The sequence below is a fragment of the Chenopodium album genome, chromosome 19 (genome assembly GCF_948465745.1).
Source record: "Chenopodium album chromosome 19, dcCheAlbu1.1, whole genome shotgun sequence".
In the NCBI taxonomy this organism is placed as follows: domain Eukaryota; kingdom Viridiplantae; phylum Streptophyta; class Magnoliopsida; order Caryophyllales; family Amaranthaceae; genus Chenopodium; species Chenopodium album.
In genome coordinates, this window is record NC_137852.1 from 23,109,883 (window position 1) to 23,120,218 (window position 10,336).

Below are 10,336 nucleotides of genomic sequence, written 5' to 3' on the forward strand. Positions count from 1 at the left end.
TCAATTAGCTTTGTTGAATGTGTTTCACTTTCATTTGACTTAATTAGCTTTGTTGAATGCATTTGACATTCATTTGATTCAAAAAGCTTTGTATGAATGTGTTTTACTTTCATTTGATTCTAAAATCTTTGTTGAAAGTGTTTGACTTTCATTTGACTCAATTAGCTTTGTTGAATGCATTTGACTTTCATTTGAATCAAGAAGCTATGTTTGAATGTGTTTGACTTTCATTTGACTCAATTGTCTTTGTTGAATGCATTTGACTTTCATTTGATTCAAAAAGCTTAGTTTGAATGTGTTTGACTTTCATTTGACTCAATTAGCTTCGTTGAATGTGTTTGACTTTCATTTGACTCAATTAGCTTCGTTGAATGTGTTTGACTTTCATTTGACTCAATTAGCATTGTGGAATGCAATTGACTTTCATTTGATTCAAACAGCTTTGTTTGAATGTATTTGACTTTCAATTGATTCTAAAAGCTTTGATGAAAGTGTTTGACTTTCATTTGACTCAATTATCTTTGTTGAATTCATTTGATTTTCATTTGATTCAAAAAGCTTTGTTTAAATGTGTTTGACTTTCATTTGATTCTAAAAGCTTTGTTGAAAGTGTTTGACTTTCATTTGACTCAATTAGCTTTGTTGAATGCATTTGACTTTCATTTGAATCAAGAAGCTTTGTTTGAATGTGTTTGACTTTCATTTGACTCAATTAGCTTGGTTGAAAGTGTTTGACTTTCATTTAACTCAATTAGCTTTGTTGAATGCATTTTACTTTCATTTGATTCAAAAAGCTTTGTTTGAATGTGTTTGACTTTCTTTTGACTCAATTAGCTTTGTTGAATGTGTTTGACTTTCATTTGACTCAATTAGCATTGTGGAATGCAATTGACTTTCATTTGATTCAAAAAGCTTTAATTGAATGTATTTGACTTTCATTTGATTCAAAACACTTTGTTGAATGTGTTTGACTTTCATTTGACTCAATTAGCTTTGTTGAATGCATTTGACTTTCATTTGATTCAAAAAGCTTTGTTTGAATGTGTTTGACTTTCATTTGATTATTAAAGCTTTGTTGAAAGTGTTTGACTTTCATTTGACACAATTAGCTTTGTTGAATGCATTTGACTTTCATTTTAATCAAGAAGCTTTATTTGAATGTGTTTGATTTTCATTTGACTCAATCGGCTTTGTTGAATGCATTTGACTTTCATTTGATTCAAAAAGCTTTGTTTGAATGTGTTTGACTTTCATTTGATTCAATTAGCTTCGTTGAATGTTTTTGACTTTCATTTGACTCAATTAGCATTGTGGAATGCAATTGACTTAGATTTGATTCAAAAAGCTTTGATTGAATGTATTTGACTTTCATTTTATTCTAAAAGCTTTGATGAAAGTGTTTGACTTTCATTTGACTCAATTAGCTTTGTTGAATTCATTTGATTTTCGTTTGATTCAAAAAGCTTTGTTTGAATGTATTAGACTTTCATTTGATTCTAAAAACCTTGTTGAAAGTATTTGACTTTCATTTGACTCAATTAGCATTGTGGAATGCAATTGACTTTCATTTGATTCAAAAAGCTTTGATTGAATGTATTTGACTTTTATTTAATTCTAAACGCTTTGTTGAAAGTGTTTGACTTTCATTTGACTCAATTAGCTTTGTTGAATGCATTTGACTTTCATTTGATTCAAAAAGCTTTGTTTGAATGTGTTTGACTATCATTTGATTCTAAAAGCTTTGTTGAAAGTGTTTGACGTTCATTTGACACAATTAGCTTTGTTGAATGCATTTAATTTTCATTTTAATCAAAAAGCTTTATTTGATTGTGTTTGACTTTCATTTGACTCAATTGGCTTTGTTGAATGCATTTGACTTTCATTTGATTCAAAAAGCTTTGTTTGAATGTGTTTGACTTTCATTTGACTCAATTACTTCGTTGAATGTGTTTGACTTTCATTTGACTCAATTAGCATTTTGGAATGCAATTGACTTCAATTTGATTCAAAAAGCTTTGATTGAATGTATTTGACTTTCATTTTATTCTAAAAACTTTGATGAAAGTGTTTCACTTTCATTTGACTCAATTAGCTTCGTTGAATTCATTTGATTTTCGTTTGATTCTAAAAGCTTTGTTTGAATGTATTTGACTTTCATTTGATCCTAAAAGCTTTGTTGAAATTGTTTGACTTTCATTTGACTCAATTAGCTTTGTTGAATGCATTTGACTTTCATTTGAATCAAAAAGCTTTGTTTGAATGTCCGACTTTCATTTGACTCAATTAGCTTTGTTGAAAGTGTTTGACTTGCATTTGACTCAATTAGCTTTGTTGAATGCAATTGACTTTCATTTGATTCAAAACGCTTTGTTTGAATGTGTTTGACTTTCTTTTGACTCAATTAGCTTTGTTAAATGTGTTTGACTTTCATTTGACTTAATTAGCATTGTGGAATGCAATTGACTTTCATTTTATTCAGAAAGCTTTGATTGAATGTATTTGACTTTCATTTGATTCTAAACGCTTTGTTGAAAGTGTTTGACTTTCATTTGACTCAATTAGCTTTGTTGAATGCATTTGACTTTCATTTGATTCAAAAAGCTTTGTTTGTATGTGTTTGACTTTCTTTTAACTCAATTAGCTTTGTTGAATGTGTTTGACTTTCATTTGACTCAATTAGCTTTGTTGAATGCATTTGACTTTCATTTGATTCAAAAAGCTTTGATTGAATGTATTTGACTTTCATTTGACTCAATTGGCTTTGTTGAATACATTTGACTTTCATTTGATTCAAAAAGCTTTGTTTGAATGTGTTAGACTTTCATTTGACTCAATTAGCTTCGTTGAATGTGTTTGACTTTCATTTGACTCAATTAGCATTGTGGAATGCAATTGACTTTCATTTGATTCAAAAACCTTTGTTTGAATGTATTTGACTTTCATTTGATTCTAAAACCTTTGATGAAAGTGTTAGACTTTCATTTGACTCAATTAGCTTTGTTGAATTCATTTGATTTTCATTTGATTCAAAAAGCTTTGTTTGAATGTGTTTGACTTTCATTTGATTCTAAAAGCTTTGTTAAAAGTGTTTGACTTTCATTTGACTCAATTAGCTTTGTTAAAAGTGTTTGATTGCATTTGACTTTCATTTGAATCAAAAAGCTTTGTTTGAATGTGTTTGACTTTCATTTGACTCAATTAGCTTTGTTGAAAGTGTTTGACTTTCATTTGACTCAATTAGCTTTGTTGAATGCATTTTACTTTCATTTGATTCAAAAAGCTTTGTTTGAATGTGTTTGACTTTCTTTTGACTCAATTAGCTTTGTTGAATGTGTTTGACTTTCATTTAATTCAATTAGCATTGTGGAATGCACTTGACTTTAATTTGATTCATAAAGCTTTGATTGAATGTTTTTAACTTTTATTTGATTCAAAACACTTTGTTGAAAGTGTTTAGCATTCATTTGACTCAATAAGCTTTGTTGAATGCATTTGACTTTCATTTGATTCAAAAAGCTTTATTTGAATGTGTTTGACTTTCTTTTGATTCTAAAAGCTTTGTTGAAAGTGTTTGACTTTCATTTGACACAATTAGCTTTGTTGAATGCATTTGACTTTCATTGGAATCAAGAAGCTTTATTTGAATGTGTTCGACCTTCATTTGACTCAATTGGCTTTGTTGAATGCATTTGACTTTCATTTTATTCAAAAAGCTTTGTTTGAATGTGTTTGACTTTCATTTGACTCAATTAGCTTCGTTGAATGTGTTTGACTTTCATTTGACTCAATTACCATTGTGGAATGCAATTGACTTTTATTTGATTCAAAAAGCTTTGTTTGAATGTATTTGACTTTCATTTGATTCTAAAAGCTTTGATGAAAGTGTTTGACTTTCATTTGACTCAATTAGCTTTGTTGAATGCATTTGACTTTCATTTGAATCAAAAAGCTTTGTTTGAATGTGTTTGACTTTCATTTGACTCAATTAGCTTTGTTGAAAGTGTTTGGCTTTCATTTGACTCAATTAGCTTTGTTGAATGCATTTTACTTTCATTTGATTCAAAAAGTTTTGTTTGAATGTGTTTGACTTTCTTTTGACTCAATTAGCTTTGTTGAAAGTGTTTGACTTTCATTTGACTCGATTAGCTTTGTTGAATGCATTTTACTTTCATTTGATTCAAAAAGCATTGTTTGAATGTGTTTGACTTTCTTTTGACTCAATTAGCTTTGTTGAATGTGTTTGACTTTTTATTTGACTCAATTAGCATTGTGGAATGCAATTGACTTTCATTTGATTCAAAAAGCTTTGATTGAATGTATTTGACTTTCATTTGATTCTAAACGCTTTGTTGAAAGTGTTTGACTTTCATTTGACTCAATTAGCTTTGTTGAATTCATTTGATTTTCATTTCATTCAAAAAGCTTTGTTTAAATGTGTTTGACTTTCATTTGATTCTAAAAGCTTTGTTGAAAATGTTTGACTTTCATTTGACTCAATTAGCTTTGTTGATTGCATTTGACTTTCATTTGAATCAAAAAGCTTCGTTTAAATGTGTTTGACTTTCATTTGACTCAATTAGCTTTGTTGAAAAGTGTTTGACTTTCATTTGACTCAATTAGCTTTGTTAAATGCATTTTACTTTCATTTGATTCAAAAAGCTTTGTTTGAATGTGTTTGACTTTCTTTTATTCAATTAGCTTTGTGGAATATGTTTGACTTTCATTTGATTCAATTAGCATTGTGGAATGCAATTTACTTTAATTTGATTCAAAACGCTTTGTTGAAAGTGTTTAGCTTTCATTTGACTCAATTAGCTTTGTTGAATGCATTTGACTTTCATTTGATTCAAAAAGCTTCGTTTGAATGTGTTTGACTTTCATTTGATTCTAAAAGCTTTGTTGAAAGTGTTTGACTTTCATTTGACACAATTAGCTTTGTTGAATGCATTTGACTTTCATTTGAATCAAGAAGCTTTATTTGAATGTGTTTGACTTTCATTTGACTCAATTGGCTTTGTTGAATGCATTTGACTTTCATTTGATTCAAAAAGCTTTGTTTGAATGTGTTTGACTTTCATTTGACTCAATTAGCTTCGTTGAATGTGTTTGACTTTCATTTGACTCTATTACCATTGTGGAATGCAATTGACTTTCATTTGATTCAAAAAGCTTTGTTTGAATGTATTTGACTGTCATTTGATTCTAAAAGCTTTGATGAAAGTGTTTGACTTTCATTTGACTCAATTAGCTTTGTAGAATTCATTTGATTTTCATTTCATTCAAAAAGCTTTGTTTGAATGTGTTTGACTTTCATTTGATAAAAGCTTTGTTGAAAGTGTTTGACTTTCATTTGACTCAATTAGCTTTGTTGAATTCATTTGATTTTCATTTGATTCTAAAAGCTTTGTTTGTATGTGTTTGACTTTCATTTGACTCTAAAAGCTTTGTTGAAAGTGTTTGACTTTCATATGACTCAATTAGCTTTGTTGAATGCATTTGATTTTCATTTGATTTAAAAAGCTTTGTTTGAATGTGTTTGACTTTCATTTGATTCTAAAAGCTTTGTTGAAAGTGTTTGACTTTCATTTGACTCAATTAGCTTTGTTGAATGCATTTGACTTTCATTTGAATCAAAAAGTTTTGTTTGAATGTGTTTGACTTTTTTTTGACTCTATTAGCTTTGTTGAAAGTGTTTGACTTTCATTTGACTCGATTAGCTTTGTTGAATGCATTTTACTTTCATTTGATTCAAAAATCATTGTTTGAATGTGTTTGACTTTCTTTTGACTCAATTAGCTTTGTTGAATGTGTTTGACTTTTTATTTGACTCAATTAGCATTGTGGAATGCAATTGACTTTCATTTGATTCAAAAAGCTTTGATTGAATGTATTTGACTTTCATTTGATTCTAAACGCTTTGTTGAAAGTGTTTGACTTTCATTTGACTCAATTAGCTTTGTTGAATTCATTTGATTTTCATTTCATTCAAAAAGCTTTGTTTGAATGTGTTTGACTTTCATTTGATTCTAAAAGCTTTGTTGAAAATGTTTGACTTTCATTTGACTCAATTAGCTTTGTTGATTGCATTTGACTTTCATTTGAATCAAAAAGCTTTGTTTAAATGTGTTTGACTTTCATTTGACTCAATTAGCTTTGTTGAAAAGTGTTTGACTTTCATTTGACTCAATTAGCTTTGTTAAATGCATTTTACTTTCATTTGATTCAAAAAGCTTTGTTTGAATGTGTTTGACTTTCTTTTATTCAATTAGCTTTGTGGAATATGTTTGACTTTCATTTGATTCAATTAGCATTGTGGAATGCAATTTACTTTAATTTGATTCAAAACGCTTTGTTGAAAGTGTTTAGCTTTCATTTGACTCAATTAGCTTTGTTGAATGCATTTGACTTTCATTTGATTCAAAAAGCTTCGTTTGAATGTGTTTGACTTTCATTTGATTCTAAAAGCTTTGTTGAAAGTGTTTGACTTTCATTTGACACAATTAGCTTTGTTGAATGCATTTGACTTTCATTTGAATCAAGAAGCTTTATTTGAATGTGTTTGACTTTCATTTGACTCAATTGGCTTTGTTGAATGCATTTGACTTTCATTTGATTCAAAAAGCTTTGTTTGAATGTGTTTGACTTTCATTTGACTCAATTAGCTTCGTTGAATGTGTTTGACTCTCATTTGACTCAATTACCATTGTGGAATGCAATTGACTTTCATTTGATTCAAAAAGCTTTGTTTGAATGTATTTGACTGTCATTTGATTCTAAAAGCTTTGATGAAAGTGTTTGACTTTCATTGGACTCAATTAGCTTTGTAGAATTCATTTGATTTTCATTTCATTCAAAAAGCTTTGTTTGAATGTGTTTGACTTTCATTTGATAAAAGCTTTGTTGAAAGTGTTTGACTTTCATTTGACTCAATTAGCTTTGTTGAATTCATTTGATTTTCATTTGATTCTAAAAGCTTTGTTTGTATGTGTTTGACTTTCATTTGATTCTAAAAGCTTTGTTGAAAGTGTTTGACTTTCATATGACTCAATTAGCTTTGTTGAATGCATTTGACTTTCATTTGAATCAAAAAGCTTTGTTTGAATGTGTTTGACTTTCATTTGACTCAATTAGCTTTGTTGAAAGTGTTTTGACTTTCATTTGACTTAATTAGCTTTGTTGAATGCATTTTACTTTCATTTGATTCAAAAAGCATTGTTTGAATGTGTTTGACTTTCTTTTGATTCAATTAGCTTTGTTGAATGTATTTGACTTTTTATTTGACTCAATTAGCATTGTGGAATGCAATTGACTTTCATTTGATTCAAAAATCTTTGATTGAATGTATTTGACTTTCATTTGATTCTAAACGTTTTGTTGAAAGTGTTGGACTGTCATTTGACTCAATTAGATTTGTTGAATGCTTTTGACTTTCATTTGATTCAAAAAGTTTTGTTTGAATGTGTTTTACTTTCATTTGATTCAAAACGCTTTGTTGAAAGTGTTAGACTCATTTGACACAATTAGCTTTGTTGAATGCATTTGACTTTCATTTGATTCAAAAAGCTTTGTTTGAATGTGTTTGACTTTCATTTGATTCCAAAAGCTTTGTTGAAAGTGTTTGACGTTCATTTGATACAATTAGCTTTGTTGAATGCATTTAACTTGCATTTTAATCAAGAAGCTTTATTTGAATGTGTTTGACTTTCATTTGACTCAATTGGCTTTGTTGAATGCATTTGACTTTCATTTGATTCATAAAGCTTTGTTTGAATGTGTTTGACTTTCATTTGACTCAATTAGTTTCGTTGAATGTGTTTGACTTTCATTTGACTCAATTAGCATTGTGGAATGCAATTGACTTCGATTTGATTTAAAAAGCTTTGATTGAATGTATTTGACTTTCATTTTATTCTAAAAGCTTTGATGAAAGTGTTTGACTTTCATTTGACGCAAATAGCTTTGTTGAATTCATTTGATTTTCGTTTGATTCATAAAGCTTTGTTTGAATGTATTTGACTTTCATTTGATTTTAAAAGCTTTGTTGAAAGTGTTTGACTTTCATTTGACTCAATTAGCTTTGTTGAATGCATTTAACTTTCATTTGAATCAAAAAGCTTTGTTTGAATGTGTTTGACTTTCATTTGACTCAATTAGCTTTGTTGAAAGTGTTTGACTTTCATTTGACTCAATTAGCTTTGTTGAATGCATTTGACTTTCATTTGATTCAAAAAGCTTTGCGTGAATGTGTTTGACTTTCTTTTGACTCAATTAGCTTTGTTGAATGTGTTTGACTTTCATTTGACTTAATTAGCATTGTGGAATGCAATTTACTTTCATTTGATTCAAAAAGCTTTGATTGAATGTATTTTACTTTCATTTGATTCCAAACGCTTTGTTGAAAGTGTTTAACTTTCATTTGACTCAATTAGCTTTGTCGAATGCATTTGACTTTCATTTGTATCAAGAAGCTTTATTTGAATGTGTTTGACTTTCATTTGACACAATCGGCTTTGTTGAATGCATTTGACTTTCATTTGATTCAAAAAGCTTTGTTTGAATGTGTTTGACTTTCTTTTAACTCAATTAGCTTTGTTGAATGTGTTTGACTTTCATTTGACTCAATTATCTTTGTTGAATGCATTTGACATTCATTTGATTCAAAAAGCTTTGTTTGAATGTGTTTTACTTTCATTTGATTCTAAAAGCTTTGTTGAAAGTGTTTGACTTTCATTTGACTCAATTAGCTTTGTTGAGTGCATTTGACTTTCATTTGAATCAAGAAGCTATGTTTGAATGTGTTTGACTTTCATTTGACTCTATTGGCTTTGTTGAATGCATTTGACTTTCATTTGATTCAAAAAGCTTTGTTTGAATGTGTTTGACTTTCATTTGACTCAATTAGCTTCGTTGAATGTGTTTGACTTTCATTTGACTCAATTAGCATTGTGGAATGCAATTGACTTTCATTTGATTCAAAAAGCTTTGTTTGAATGTATTCGACTTTCATTTGATTCTAAAAGCTTTGATGAAAGTGTTTGACTTTCATTTGACTCAATTAGCTTTGTTGAATTCATTTGATTTTCATTTGATTCAAAAAGCTTTATTAGAATGTGTTTGACTTTCATTTGATTTTAAAAGCTTTGTTGAAAGTGTTTGACTTTTATTTGACTTAATTAGCTTTCTTGAATGCATTTGACTTTCATTTGAATCAAAAAGCTTTGTTTGAATGTGTTTGACTTTCATTTGACTCAATTAGCTTTGTTGAAAGTGTTTGACTTTCATTTGACTCAATTAGCTTTGTTGAATGCATTTTACTTTCATTTGACTCAAAAAGCTTTGTTTGAATGTGTTTGACTTTATTTTGACTCAATTAGCTTTGTTAAATGTGTTTGATTTTCATTTGACTCAATTAGCATTGTGGAATGCAATTGCCTTTCATTTGATTCAAAAAGCTTTGATTAAATGTATTTGACTTTCATTTGATTCTAAACGCTTTGTTGAAAGTGTTTGACTTTCATTTGACTCAATTAGCTTTGTTGAATGCATTTGACTTTCATTTGATTCAAAAAGCTTTGTTTGAATGCGTTAGACTTTCATTTGACTCAATTAGCTTTGTTGAAAGTGTTTGACTTTCATTTGACTCAATTAGCTTTGTTGAAAGTGTTTGACTTTCATTTGACTCAATTAGCTTTGTTGAATGCATTTGACTTTCATTTGAATCAAGAAGCTTTATTTGAATGTGTTTGACTTTCATTTGACTCAATTGGCTTTGTTGAATGCATTTGACTTTCATTTGATTCAAAAAGCTTTGTTTGAATGTGTTAACTTTCTTTTAACTCAATTAGCTTTGTTGAATGTGTTCGACTTTCATTTGACTTATGTAGCTTTGTTGAATACATTTGACATTCATTTGATTCAAAAATCTTTGTTTGAATGTGTTTTACTTTCATTTGATTCTAAAATCATTGTTGAAAGTGTTTGACTTTCATTTGACTCTATTGGCTTTGTTGAATGCATTTGACTTTCATTTGATTCAAAAAGCTTTGTTTGAATGTGTTTGACTTTCATTTGACTCAATTAGCTTCGTTGAATGTGTTTGACTTTCATTTGACTCAATTAGCATTGTGGAATGCAATTGACTTTCATTTGATTCAAAAAGCTTTGTTTGAATGTATTCGACTTTCATTTGATTCTAAAAGCTTTGATGAAAGTGTTTGACTTTCATTTGACTCAATTAGCTTTGTTGAATTCATTGGATTTTCATTTGATTCAAAAAGCTTTATTAGAATGTGTTTGACTTTCATTTGATTTTAAAAGCTTTGTTGAAAGTGTTTGA